The sequence below is a fragment of the Ceratotherium simum genome, chromosome 17 (genome assembly GCF_057802395.1).
Source record: "Ceratotherium simum simum isolate JZ-2026a chromosome 17, ASM5780239v1, whole genome shotgun sequence".
In the NCBI taxonomy this organism is placed as follows: domain Eukaryota; kingdom Metazoa; phylum Chordata; class Mammalia; order Perissodactyla; family Rhinocerotidae; genus Ceratotherium; species Ceratotherium simum.
The window spans coordinates 32,555,910-32,571,491 of NC_141916.1; the positions used below are offsets into that span (position 1 = coordinate 32,555,910).

At 39.8% G+C, this 15,582-nt stretch overlaps 1 protein-coding gene across 1 annotated transcript in view; it reads left to right on the forward strand.

Annotated features, from left to right (window-relative positions):
* Positions 1-15,582, forward strand: part of LOC101406248 (transmembrane O-mannosyltransferase targeting cadherins 1) — a 258,671-nt gene that overhangs the window by 126,828 nt on the left and 116,261 nt on the right. The window lies entirely within an intron of this gene.

Below are 15,582 nucleotides of genomic sequence, written 5' to 3' on the forward strand. Positions count from 1 at the left end.
TTTTCATAATAGTAACCTTCACTTTTTTGTGTGTGCAAAGACATGATGAATGTTAAATTAAACCTCGACTTATGACACATTTATGTTTTGGCTTCCTTGTATCTCTTAGGGACAAGAGATTGTTAGATTTGGTTTTTATGCCAGACAGTGTCTTTGCTTTATTTCACTCATTTACCTTATATGTTTTAATTGATAAATTTCTACTTTCTTTGCCTTATATGTTCCTCTTTATTGTTCCTAGTCTTTTCTTCCTTTTTAAGACTATTTCCCATTCAAAAAGGGTACTTTCCAATTTGATTAACCTAGTTGTATAATATTATGTCACAATTGTTTTCATTACTTACAACATATATTTGTATTAAAAAAGTCTTGAATATACCTTCAGAAATCATGTGGCATCCAGCCTCTAGTGTCAGCCTATCCTTTTGAGGTAGTCTAGAGCCTTATAAATTGTTATGTCTTACATTTTTCAAAATATTGTTTAGTTAATCCTTTATTTAAGCTTAACATCTCTAACCCAGCTTTTTGTTAATGTTGCAATGGAGTTGTCCTTTTTAGGTATCTCTGGCTTTCAAAATCTCCAGGGCTCCTTGTCTAGATATTTTTGGTTCATTGATAAATTGTTTCAGGTTCTATAGCTCCTTAAATAGCTACTTTCTGCCTTTAGGAGAAAACCAACTTTGCCAGATCCTCTTCTTGCTTAATGACTTTATTTCCTTTAGCTTTGGATTGGTTCCCCTCCAAGCTTTCTTGTTTCCTGAGCTTGAGCGTTCATTCTTATCTTTATAGTTAAATGCAGCCTGTTCCCTGAGCTTACCAGTCTCCAAAAGCCAAGACGCACAGTCAAAAGAGACAGACAGGAAGAACACACTGTTCTCAACTCACCAACCAATTACTTCACTCAGATCTTCTGTCATAGGAAACAGGTGCCTGCCCCAAAGTCCTTGGTGTCAGGACAAAGGTCTTTGGTCTCTGACTCACTGCCCTCCTACCTCTACTGTCTTACCTGGGTGTTAGGTTGCATTTTTATCACCTGTTGTTGGCCAAAAAAAATTCTTTGGTGGAACCTATGGCAAAATTAGGACCTTGGGCCAGTCATTTGCCAGGTTCCGGATTTCACTTCTAAGGTGAAGTATGTAACTTTGTCGGAGGGGTCTGATACACATTTCATCCAGAACTTTCTCTTGACCAGCATGTTCCCCCAGGCCCAATTGTCCCAGCCAAATAACCTAGTAATCATGACTGACTACTACCTTTCTTTCATTCCTCCCCTCTAAGCAGTCACCCAGTCCTGTACCTTTGATCCTATTGTGTCTAGAATTTGTTTGCTTATCTCCATCCGCTCTGCTACCATCTTCCTTAAGGCTCTCGTGTCTCTCACCTGCATCCCTGAAATAGCCTCCTAACTTGTCTCCCTCCTGACAGTAGGCTCTCCTCACATCCACCCTCCACACTGTTTCCAAATGATATTTCTCATTGGCCAAGTATTTAAAAGGTTGGTGGTTTCTTGTACCCTTTAGGATAAAGAGTAAGCGATTTGGCCATAGCTGTTCTCTTCAGGCTCGTCTCTTGACACCTCCCTGCCTTCCCCCCAACCTTAGACATTAACCACCCTAACCTGCTTTGGTTCCCTAAATGCACCACTGCCTTTTTACCTGAGAGCCTTTTCACATGCTGCTTTCCAGTCATATAATGCTCTTTCCTTGATTCTTTAGCCATTGCTGCTTCTAGAAGATCTTGCCAGAACCTTCTTACTTCCAATCTTGACCGTATATTTTGGTTCTGTCTTATTACCTTTTATTGTTATGGACTATTTGCTACTTTTTCTTTCCCATTTAGATGTAGGTTTTTCAAGAGCAGAGACCATATGTTATATTCCTTTGTATCTCCAGCAGGTTGTATACTGCCAAGCCCAGGGCAGAGCTATAATAATTGTTTATTGTATGATGGATGAATGGATGATTAAATCTACTCTCATTATGTCTGCTGCATCTATGAACATGACAGCTACATTTACCTTTCTGCCTCTAAAGACCACTTCAAACTACTACCTCTGGATCTGTCCTTGCTTTGCTTTCTGTCATTAAGACATTTTCAAGTGGACATGCCTTTGTATACTCTAGTATGGAGAATATGTTACTCATCGTAAGCCATCTTGGAATAATTCTGCTTTGTCATGAAAATGACCCTCAAAAGGCAGTAACATGTTTAAAGATGCATGTGATTATGGAACCCCAATATCATGTTGAGTCTTATTCTTTAAGATTTAAAGAAAATTGGTTCAAATCTTTTCCCACATGCTGGGGTGTCCATAGCCCTCCCCAGGATTTTTATGCTTCCCTAGAACCTCATATTGTCATGAGCATATCCCATTTCATTTTCCTGCTAAAGTCTCCATCTCACCCCTGTTTTACCATACAGGGTCGTTCTCATTTCCTTTTCTTATGCCAACCAAGATACAGAGCATAGACCTTTCATGTTAATACCTCCTAAAATACCTCCCATATAAGGCATTTATGTATAAGAGATTTTACCAAAATCTTTGGACAAAGGAGGAGAACTAATTGCAGAACCATGCCACAAATCATTTACGTTAGACATCACCATACTACAAAATCCCTCAGCTCCTCTTCCTCTGGGGATGCCTCACTGGCTGACTTTTTTCAGCAGGCCTCTGGTCTCAGTTATTTGCTTAGCCCTACCTCTTGCCCACTATTCCATCTTCTGTCCTTCCTCTCTTCAAATTTCTGATAATTTCTTATACAACCCTAGATTATCAGGCCATCTCAGACTAAAATCATCTCTAAAACCACGTATACTGATGTAATAGCAAGCTCTGAAATAGAAATGGCTTAACCCGAGAAGGTTTAATTTTTGTTCACAGGAAGGTGGCTGTGGATCCTGCCACTCTCTAGGGAAGCTGTCTTCCTGGTGGTGACCTTGAGTTCTAAGCTGCTTGCATTTTATAGTCCTGCCGTCTGGGAATGGCTAAGTCAGTGTAGCAGAGGAAGAGAAAGCTGGAGGGGCCCATACTTCTTACGCTGAAACTTTCAAATACATAGTACAGAAGGGGAGAGAATAGTATAATGAACTCCCGTATTTGTTCCCATCACCCAATTTCCACATTTATCAACTGTGTTCAATCTTGTTTCATCCATACCCCCACCCACTTCCAACCCTTCTCCATTTTCCCCCACCACCACTAAACTATTTTGAGATCAGTCCCAGATATAATGTCAATTCAATTATCATCATTTCATTATGTAATATCTCTAAAAGATAAATGTCTTACTTCGTTCAGTCTGCTCTAACAAAATACCACAGACTGGGTGGCTTATAAACAACAGAAGTTTATTTTTCACAGTTCTGGAGACTGGAAGTCCCAATCAGGGTGCTGGCATGGTCATGTTGTGGTGAGGGCCCTCTTCCTGGTTCATAGCCAGCACCTTCTCGCTGTGTCCTTATGGCAGAAGGGGTAAGGGAACTCTGTGGGGTCTTTTTGATAAGTCCATTCAAGAGAACTCCACCCTCATGACCTAATCACCTCCCAAAGGCCCCGCCTCGTTATACCTTCACATTAGGGGTTAGGTTTCAATGTATGAATTTGGGTGGGGTGGGGGGGCACAAACAATGAGAGCATGGCAATAAGGATGTCTTTTAAAAAATATAATCTCCATATCTTCATGATACCCTAAAAAAACTGCTAAGGATTCCTTTATATCATCAAGTGTTCATTTAACCACACACCTTACAAATGTTGTTTCAGCTTCAAGAGATCCACAGCACCTCTGCCCAGACCTGTTGGCTGGAAGTAATCACATGCCCCAGCCGACTACAAGGGGGCTGAGAAATGGAGTCTCCTGTGTACCTGGGAGGAGGAGAATTAAACAGACTTGATGAATATATAACTTTGTGTATGACACAGCCTATGATGGTGTTTTCTTTAAAAAAAAAAAAAAAAGAAAGAACAATAGCAACAAAAAACTAAAAGATAGTTTTCTCCTTGAGAGAAATTCCATGTCTAGCTTTTTTAATAACATGCTCTCCCCCTACCCCATATTCATATATCAGTAAAGATTCTCAAGCATGTTTCATGAACCACTAAACAGAACACCTCAGAATCTTGGGGCCCTCGCAGATCCCCATCCATTCTGTTTACCTACAACATCTATTTTCCAGTCTAAGCCCTACCCATTCATGAAGGCTCAGATACGTACTAGCTCTTTTTGAAAGGTTTCCCTGATACAAAACTTATAGTGACTGCTCCCCGCTTACAGCCTATACACTTAGTTATTTCCACCAGAGTGTGAAGTGCTTCAAGATTGCTCTTCCCTTAACATGTCGCCAAGACCTGGTCACTGAAGGGATGGGTGTTTTGACTGATAGGTGGCTGAGATGACTTGAGGGCTGGGTGTCTTCCCCTCAGGAAGAGAGGTGACCAGTTCACAGAAGTAGTTAGCAGAAAGTTGGGTAGGAAAGTATTCTAAAAGCAGACTTGGGTATTGAATAATTTTGCTCATAGCTGTGTGGGTACCAGCTGTCCTGGTGACCCTTAACTTTATCTCATGGTCTTATTAGACTTTGGCTCAGAGCCTGGCACAAAATAAATCCTGAGAATATTGTCAAATAAATGAATGGTGATCCTGGTTACATGAGTACCCGTGGAAAGGAGTGAGCCTTGTTGAAGTGCCCCTCTGAGGGGGTTGTCACACACCTGATATTCCCCTCTGAAAACCGGAAATGTGATTATAATGACCACTTGCAACATCCCCCCAACCCAATGCCTTGTCCAATGTTCTGTCTTCAGAAATATCTGAAAGAGTTTGTTTACTCATAACTTCCTAAAGGCAACAAAATGTTTCCTTGAGAATTATAGACTTTATGCTGTGGAATATCTGGTTAACTTGGATAATTGCATCTACAACAAATTACAGATACAGCACAGTGTGGTTCTGGCATTAATTTCCAATTCCTTCTCTAGCAAGGTGGTGAAGCCCTTAGCCAGAGGTGACTAAGGGAACTCTCTCTGTCTGGACTCGTCTATCCCCCACCTCCTGTTTTGTCAGCTTGGCTCTCCCACTTACCACCTGTGTCTTTCACGGTTCTTGCACCTTGAACATCTGGATAGTTGTGGCTGTAGCTGCTGTTTCTATAAATCACAAAGAATTCTCTATTATCATCTTTGTAATTTCTCTAAATTTAGGTTTTATTAAATTTTGCCCTCATATGTCCAAATCCCTCTGTTCCTCCCATCCCACATGGAATTTCTGTAAAAACAAGAGCCAGAACAGAAGTTTTCAGCAGAGGTAAAAGGGAGTGAGTAGAGACAAAAACCAGCTACTAAAACAAAGGGACCAAAAAATGCCAGGATAGCAATTTGGGAAATTAGAGGTTGGATTTGAGAGTGGCAAGGGGCTAGAGCCAAGGATTAAGGCATGAGTTTGAAGGAGGAATCCCAAGCTAAAAAGATAAAACCAAGGACAAGTTAGTATGCGGCAAGGTGGAGGATCGGGCAGAGGGCCAGAGTGATTGTCTAGATCTGTGCTGTCCACTGTGGGAGCCACGAGTCACGTGAGGCTACTGAGCACGTCAAATGTGGCTGGTCTGAATTGAGATGTGCTATTAAGTATAAATACAGTATATACAGGATTTTGAAGACGAAAGTCTGTAAGAAAAAAGAATGTAAAAATCCCATTAATACTATAAGTTTTTATATTAATTATATGTTGTAAAGATATTTTGAGAATATTCATTGAAACAAAATATATTGTTAAAATTAATTTATCATGTTTCATTTTATTCTTTTTAAATTTGAAGTTATGCTTGCTCTTATTATATTTCTATTGAACAGCACTGGCTTAGAATAAGCACTGGGGTTCTTGGCTTGACTCTGACAGAAGGAGGGAGGATGCGTGGGTTGATGAAGAGTAAATGGTGGATGGAGCAGACACAGCACAGTCTGAAACCTTTCTCTGCCTCTAGTTTGGGTGGTTTCTTCTAATCTGCCAGTTAGCCTTTTGCTCAGCTCATTCTGAGTGGTGGGAGGGTTTGTATAGCACTCCACCTTTTGGTGTGAGGACTAACTTGAATCTAAGTCCTATCTGAAAAAAATGTCCTTTAGGGCTAAGACCATGGGTGCTTGTGACACTTCTTATAAATTACCACCCAAATTATGCCCTTACTGCAGCCATCTGGGGCTTTATGATTTTATTCCAGCCAGGTTACCAAACCTACATGTATCTCAAAAACACCTGGGAATCACGTTGAAGTATCCCTTCTGGGGTCCAGCATCTGAAGATTCTGTTTCCGTGGTTTCAGTGGACTTACATTTAAGAAGTGATGAAATAGGTTTATGTGCAACTTGTCCTGTCAGAGGATTGGCATTTAGCCCAGGATTTACTCATCTGTTTATATCAGTCTCTTTAGAAATGAGATACTTCGACATTCGATCTTATAAATCTTGGATTAAAAATAAAAACAAAAGCCTAAATTGAGGATGGCTTCTGCATAGAGCTGGAGCCCACAGACGAGATAACATAATGTTTCCACTATTAAGCCCCTCCCTGCTGCCTAGAAATTGGTTTTCCGTCTTACCAGATTTGAAGGGGACAGGATGTAAAGCAGTATATACTTGACGGAAGAAGTATTGCCTTTATAATATTGAAAATGGTTGTCTTCCAAATCCAAGAGATAGGTAAAATAGCATTTCAGCAAAAGAATATAAAAGCCGCCTATCAGCATCGTGTTTTTTCTTGAGATGTGGTCCTGGATAAGCAGGTAGAATACATTTGCTTAAGTGGGTCGATCTGTTCCTCCTGTTCAGAAATACAGGTAAAGGCTTATATTACTTTGTAGGAAAATATCAAGATATGAAATAATAAGATCAAGATAGAACTCCTCTTCCTTGTAAAGAAGCTTCTTTTTCTGTCTTTCCATTTTCAGTTTCAGACAGGCGCAAAACCTTAGGTTTTGATTGTTACAGCCTTAGGGCGCTATGTCGTCCTAATATTTATAGCTCTCCTAACATGGGTGCTATCTCATAATAAATTCTGAACAAATTGAATTAAAATTTAAATGATTTAAGAAAAAATACATCGTGTGTTTAAAGAGAGCTATGCAAAATGAGCTGCTCTGGTCTGACTTGAGCAACTAGGAGGGTCTTGTGTTACAGGGTCCTCCATGCACGTGTTTTTTGAAATGAAACTGAAGTTATGCTGATTTTTAAAGCAGTCATTACCAAACTAGAGTAAATATCAGAATCACCCAGGGAGGCATGTTAAAATCGAAGATTTCCTGGTTCATGTAGCAGAAATTCTGATTGAATAGGTCACAAAGTTGGGTGAGAGAATCTTTATTGACCAGCAGCCTAAGTGTTTCAGGTGCATGGGGCGTGGGGGAGGTGTCACCCTTTTGAAACCCTCGGGTATAAACTGTGTCCCCTGTGGCTGGTGAGCTCTCTACACAGGGGCTGGTCCCCCATTGTGTATTTTATTATGTTCATAGAAAAGTAGGTTCTTGGGGATGAAAGAGATGATCGAAGTCACCAAGTGTAGTTTTCTCAGTTGAAATGATACTGTGTAACGTAATTTACCTAATCTGTTTTGGACCCTGGAAATGAAGGGGAGAAATACAAGGAAGAGGAAAAAGGAGAGCGTCAGAGGAGGGAGCTGGTGGAGGTAGCCGATTTTACTTCTGGACTAGGGATCTGTTGTTGTAAATGCTGGTTTGGATCACTTATTGATACTTTACTTCTTGAAGAAAACTATATAATCCTTTAACTCTACTTATGGTGTTTCCATTACAATCTTAAATCCCTGAAAAGCTGATAAAAATTAAAGAAGCAATTCTTTTATTTTTTGCTAACATTGGAACGTAAAGGCAAAAATCGCTTTTCATGATGAATAAATGCCAAGCCCAAGCTTTTATTTAAGGATTCGATTTCTTGCTGTGTGCTGTGTGGTGCTCTAACAAACATGTTCATCCGTGTAATCATCTGTCTACTGTGCTGTGGAGGAGATTACACGTTGGTTTTAAGTTTCTGTCAGCTCTGCTTTAACTGTATAAAAGCTCAAGTTCATCTGGCTGCATTGTCCAAGAATTGAGTCAGGGTCTCAGGCAGGTGCTTCTCCATGAAATATCAATATTGAATCCACCATATTTCCTTTAGTTCTCTACATTAATAAAGAAATGCTAATGGAAGACTATATGATTCAGTAGAGAACTGTATGTGGATCCAGGAAACCATCTTGTGTGCAGGCTCTGCTGTGGGTTTGCTGTGGGCCCTTGAACAAGTCACAGCCTCTTTAAGCCTGCTTTCCTTATGCAAGAATGAGGGTAATACCTACTTCTTAGAGATTTTGTTGGGATCAAATAAACTAGAAAATGTTGTACATGTTTAAGGGATTTTTAATGATATTGGATGTAGTTCATTGGTAGGCAAACAGGATTCTTGTGTAGAAACCTGGAAACCTGTGTCTGATGCATTGTAAGTAGTCAGTACATATTTGTCAATGGAAGCTAAACTTGTACTCAATGAGAGAAAGTATGTTGCTTTGAAATAAAGATGTTGTTAAATGCTTTGTAGAGAGAAACACACCTTAGGTAGGAAATGAACCAAGTCTTCATTTTGCGGAAGGCGTTCTTTGCTTTCTTGTAGATATACTGGTAAGAAGTTGTTGCTGACAGTTTCAGATGTTGAAATTCATTTTTTCTTCTCTGATGAAGCTGACTGTGTTAATAAGCTAACTGTATTAATGGCACATTAAAAAGGTCAGAGAGACTTAATGACATTTTAGAGTCATTTTATAGTTTAGCCATGGTAACAGGAGTTCTCATTTAAACTATATTCATTGCAGTTTAATGCAAAATAAGAAAAAGTAAGCCAGGCATAGCTTTATAATGATGCTTTAACGACATGCGAGGGGGATTATCTTTACTCGTACATTCCTCACTATTGGATGATATCCCACAAGCTAGCATGGCGCTAGGTGCTGGAAGAGGGTGGGACTACACAAAAGCAGGCTCTTCCATCTGCGCCCTTCAGCTATGTGCCTGGACACCTGGAACCCTAGCTGGTATCTTTTATTGGACTGTAGAAAAATATATGGTTGCCTCAGGCCAAAGTAAAAGTATAAAATTCAAATATTTCCAGATTTTTAGGCATTATTTTAATATCAGGCTAATTTCTTAAAGCCCACAAAATCCATCTATTTAAAGAGCTGGGTGCTGGGGAGATAACTAAGCACAAGATACAGCCCTGTCCCCCAGGAGCTTCTGTTTTGGTGGGAAGACTGGCAGTACAGGGCAGTGTGTAACCCTGAGGCTGTGGGAGTGCATGAGAGGGACACCAGCCTGGCCTAGGGAGGGGGCTGGGACAGGGAAGGCTTATCGGAGGAAGTGACATCTACCTTGGGACCTGAAGGATCAGGAGGAGTTGGAGTTCAGCGACCTGTGAGAGTTGATTCCAGAAGATGAGGCGAGCCAGTGAGGTGCTGCTCTCAGGAATTTGAAACCTGAGAGTGAGGCAATTGGCCGTGAAGTCAGAAGTGACAGGTGTGTGAATACAAGAGAAAAGGAGAGGCTGGGCTGCCCTGATGACCCACATTCCAGCCTCAGTGATGAGAAGCATGAATGAGAAGCCCGTGAGCAGAGAGGAGGTGGAGCAAACACTAAGAGAAGCAGGGCTGCTGTGAAGACAAACCTCGGCTCAAAGAGAGGGTGTTGCCTTCCTTTCTTGTAGCTGCTTGGTTTGGTTCCTCAGCAGCCTGGTTTCACTTTTAATTTCCTATCATGAGATTCTTACCAGAATTTTTTGAATAACTCTACCTTTAATTGAGCTGGTTTGATTAGACCATTGGTTGTTATAATTCAGAAGAACTTGAAAAACAAAATGCAATGAGAAGCTGACCAGAGAGTCATTTGGATCTCTTTTCCTTTTTCGCAAGTGTTTGGAAATGGTCTTAACATCTCTATTCCCAGGTGTTGAAGCATCAAGTGTTCAGTGCTAGTGATGAGCCTTGGCCCTGGAATGCCCCAAGGCAGGGCCACAGCACTTGTCTGGCACCTTCTCCTCTGTTGCTGTAGAGGAGCAAGGGGATGAGGGGTTGGTGAACCATCTTCTATACCAGCCATTCCACTGGGATTGCCTTGAGACTGTCTGCCCAGCCTGGCATCCTGGGGGTCAGATCCTGCTTCCAGTCACCCCGTCCTTGTCTATAGATGGTTTTCCTTGATTTCCTTTTCTTTTGTGTCTTCTGTTTTTGATCCACGTTACTATTATGACATTCATCCATGTTGTTGCATTCATTCTTCTTGCTGAAAAGATTTCCATTGAATGGATATACTACAATATATGTATCCATTTTATTATAGATGGACATCTGGGTTGTTTCCAGTTTGGGGCTGTTAAGAATAGTGCTGCTATGAACAATCGTATAATGTCTTTTGGTAAACGTATGTGTGCAATGCTGTTGGGTATAAACAGGAGTAGAATTACTAGGTCATGAAGTTGGATTTATTCTGCTTTCATGAAACTGCCTACAGTTTTCCAAAGTGGTTTAATCAATTTACAGTAGTGCTTCAAAGTTCCAGTTTCTCCACATCCTCACCAATACTTGATGTGATATTTTTTATTTTAGACATTATAGCAGAAGTCATTTTATTATTTTTTTATATTACACATTTTAAATTCTGTACCCTAATATGACCCATATTCTTAACAGTTTTCAGAAAGTGTCACATTCATTTACAATTTGAAGGCATTTTTATTTTTTGGCCGTGCCTGGACTCTCCCATCTTTCCACCTATTTAAATTCTGTGTAGATTTTACGAGTTCATTCCTTAATCCTTCATTTTTCATTAGTCTGTTATTTCTTAGAACTCCATTGAAATTTGATGTTTATATTTCACTGTTACACAATCATGTAATGTGTGTATGTGTTCTTACCACCAATGCTGTGAAAATACCCTTTTGGAGGGTAGAGAGCTAGATCTTTTTACCCTTCAGCGCCTAGAAAAATACAGAGTAATCATTCAGCATTTATAGAATTCCAGTGAGAGGTGCCTGTCTACTGCGAAGGGTAGTGCAGGAAGTGGCTTTCTATGGCTAGTCCTGGAGAAGCTGATAGGCAGGAGAAGAAGATGATAATGATGATACTAAGCAGGTTATGCCTCCAAAGGCCTGTCATTATTGCTGGGGCACAGTTAGGCTGTGGAGACTCTTTTAAAGCATCAATGGTAATTCAGGAATTGTGAGGATGAAAATAGGGGACAGCCTGCGGGCGGGACAGGACAGATACTAAAATCCAGTGGCTAGAGGTAGAGTCAGGGCAGGGGGTGGAGGGGGGCGCAGGAGGTTCTCCATGGTGGTGGTAAATGTGGTTTACATGGAGGGTGGGTGTTGACTAATATTGACAGTGTTAGCCGACGCCCTTCCCGAGAGGACACAATGTGTATACAGAGGACCCAATGTCCTGTATGTGTGAAATGGTGGAGGATTTTATAGATGAAAGAGAAAGAAGGATCCTTTGAGCAGTGACATGTTTATATAAAACAAGCAAGTGCTGTACATTTCTGCTTGCAGTGCATGCTTTTTTCATATGTACCTATCACAGACATCCTTCTAGGACAAGGAAATAGGTTACGCTCATGTTATTTCTTAGCAGAAAAGGTTTTTTTGAAAGGCAAAGCACGGAATCTATGTATATTTTTGCACTTAAAACAGTCTAATTTTTTTCTTGATAAAAATGAAGATTTAGATTTAAAGAGCCGCACAGTTTCATTAGGTGCCAATGGCTGCACGCTGCTTCCCCCACAGCTGCATCTTCCCTTTCCATTTTATGTGTTTCCAGGTGAAACCTTTTCACTTTTTTCCAGCTTATCAATGAAAATACATGACTAAATTGGTCAAGCTGAATTCCTGGCTGTCTGTGCCGTATATTCCATTTTGTTAGCAAGATATTCTAGTGGCTTTCCTCCTGTTAGCAGAATTCATGATAGAAAATTGGTAAATAATTCATTTTGGTTTTGCTCCTGCTTTAAAAAAAGAGAACCCATTTACCCTTTTGCCCTCTTCCCAACTCCTTTGCTCTCTGATAACCATCAATCTGTTCTCTATATGTATGTGTTTGATGTGGTTGTTGTTTTATCTTCTACTTATGAGTGAAATCCTACAGTGTTTGTCCTTCTCCGTCTGACTTATTTCACTTAGCATAATACCGTCAAGGTTTATGGCTGAGTAGTATTCCATTGTATATATATACCACATCTTCTTTATCTGTTCATCTGTCGATGGGCACTTAGGTTGTTTCCACGTCTTGGCTATTGTAAATAATGCTGCAGTGAACATAGGGGTGCATATATCTTTTTGAATTAGTGTTTTCGTATTCTTTGGATAAATGCCCAGAAGTGGAATAGCTGGATCATACAGTAGTTCTGTTTTTAATTTTTGAGGAATTTCCATACTGTTTTCCATAGTCGCTGCACAAATTTATGTTCCCACCAGCAGTATACAAGGGTTCCCTTTTCTCCACATCCTCTCCAACACTTGTTATTTCTTGTCTTTTTAATAATAGCCATTCTGACAGGTGTGAGGTGATATCTCATTGTGGCTTTGATTTGCATTTTCATCATAATTAGTGATGTTGAACATCTTTTTGTGTGGCTGTTGGCCATCTGTATATCTTCTTTGGAAAAATGTTCAGATCCTTTGTCCATTTTTTAATGGGGTTGTTTGTTTTGTAGTTGTTGAGTTGTATGGGTTCTTTATATATTTTGGATATTAACCCCTTATCAGATGTATGCATTGCAAATCTCTTCTCTCAACTGATAGGTTGTCTTTTCATTTTGTTGATGATTTTCTTTGCTGTGCAGAAGCTTTTTAGTTTTATGTCATTTGTACTATGATGGATGGAAAATAGACTTTCGATGGTGAACGCAATGTAGTGTAACAGAATTTGAAATATAATCATGTATACCTGAAATTTATATAATGTTGTTTATAAACCGATGTTACTTCAATAAAAAAAAAAAGAACCCAGCTGGCAGAGATATTTGACAGATTATTTTATTTGTGAAATTTTAGCAGAAATAAACAAGATGATTAGTTTGAAATGTAATTCATAGTCAGTGGGTTAGAAAGAAATACTTTAGTTGCTGATTATAGCTAGTTCAGCTAGCCTCCTAAAATCTAATTTTCTTTTGGTGTGATTCCAAGTGGCTTCTTTATACTTAAATTTGCAAAAATTTTCCAATGCTGTTTCAGTATTTCAAATAGTATTTAAAGAGTTTCTAGCAACATTGATCTGAATTCATATGCACTAGAAGGTAGGTGATGTCTCTGAGTTTCTGGAGATGATAAAAGGGGATCCTTGGGGTAAGTTAATAGTCTTGACCTTCCTAGTGTTACAGGAAGGGGAAGTTGCTTTTAGTTCTGTGGTTTACTTTACCTTTTTAACCTATTTGGGTTATAATCTGTGTAAAAAGTCACAATGAACATTTAAAAAATATTTAAATAACTACATCGAGATTGTAACGTTTTAAAAATATTATTCTTTATATTTGCTTTTTGTCATTATAGTATGGCAAGTCTAGAAAATATAAGAAACTGAGGCTAACCTGCAGGGCAAGGTCAAAATGTGAACTTAACATTAGAATATAAATTTCTGCACAGCATTTGCAGCTATTTCACAGTCAAGCTGCAGCTCGACATAAAATAAGAAAGTATTCCTGTTGCAATTGTGTTCCTTTTTCACTAGTTAATAAAAAGTTTTTATTGTAGAATATGTACAAAAGTAGAGAAGAATGGCATAAAGAACCTCTGCATACCCATTACCCAGTTTCAACAATCACAACTCAAGGCCAATCTTGTTTCATTCATACTCCCACCCACTTCTTCCCCCTTGTCCCCAGTCAATCACTTTGAAGCAAATCCCAGACATCATCTCATTTCTTATGTGTATATTTTGTGTGTGTTTCTTTTCCTTTTTTTTTTTTTTTTTGCTGAGGAAGATTAGCCCCGAGCTAACATCTGTGCCGGTTTCCTCTATTTTGTATGTGGGTCGCCACCACAGCATGGCTGATGAGTGGTGTAGGTCCATGCCTGGGATCCAAACCTGTGAACGTGGGTCACTGAAGCGAAGTGTGCCAAACTTAACCACTACGCCATGGGGCTAACCCCTTTTAGTATGTTTCTGAAAGACAAGGACCCTTAAAAAATATAACTACAATACAATCATCACACTTTAAAAATTAATAATGATTCTCTAGTATCATATATCCAATCAGTGTTTCAATTTTTCCAATCTCATAAGTGGTCATTTTTACCAGTAATTTGTTTGAATCAACGTCTAAACAAAATCTGCACTTTGTTTGATATGTCTCTTATATGGAATTTGCAATATTCTTGATTTGGCACATTGCATCCCTGTGGTGTCATTAACGTGGTCTGATGTTTTCTGTATTTGATGTGAACTGGAAATAAAGGGCTCCTCAGATTCAAGTTTAATTTTCTTTTTGGACATGACTGGTTCATAGGTGGTAGTATGTATGTCTATCAGGAGGACATCTGGCTGTTAGTTTCCCTTTCTGTGATAGATCACTAAGTTCCAGGCACCTGATCTAGCCTGATCCAGCCATTATAAAGCACCTCATCAGCTTTTCACCTAATAATTTTAGCAGCCATTTATAATCATTACTTAAAACTATTCTATCAAGAAGGAGAGATACTGTTTTTTAAAGTGATTTTTAAGACCTAGAGTGTAGGGCCGGCCCCGTGGCTTAGCACTTAAGTGCGTGTGCTCCGCTACTGGCAGCCCGGGTTCGGATCCCGGGCGCGCACCGAGCACCACTTCTCCGGCCATGTTGAGGCCGCATCCCACATACAGCAACTAGAGGGATGTGCAACTATGACATACAACTGTCCACTGGGGCTTTGGGGAAAAAAAGGAGGAGGACTGGCAATAGGTGTTAGCTCAGAGCCGGTCTTCCTCAGCAAAAAGAGGAGGATTAGCACGGATGTTAGCTCAGGGCTAATCTTCCTCACAAAAAAAAAAAAAAAAAAGACCTAGAGTGTAACTGAGTGACATAGCTGCCTGATTTTCCTGCTAAGTTTGATGGTTGAACATTCTCTAAAGCCAAGTCACAGAGAATCTTTACTGAGCTAAGAAGCAGACAGCATCAGCTTAGAAGCTCTGTGAAAAAAAGAAGCCCAAAGTGATCCAATCATTTCTCTATGGAGTTGGGATTTCCAGGAGACAGTTTCTTAGGCCCAAACCTAAAGGGAATAAGGCGATTTTTTTGTTTTTGTTTTTGTTAAATAACAAAGCTTGGGCTTCATCAGGCTTTCAGTATATACTGTACTGTTTGTACACTAACATTTTACTAAAAATAACAACCGAGAGGAGAGCGTTGGAATACACTTGAAATATCCCCATTCCTTCAACCCGTGTCTCTGTTGGGGAAGTGAATAATCCCCATCACTGAGCCTTACCTGATCCTTGGTGATCATTTCCACTGCCAGCCTTGGAGGAATAAGAGGGAAGGGAAGGAGATCAGTTGGGAAGGTCTGGGAAGGGTGTTCCAAAC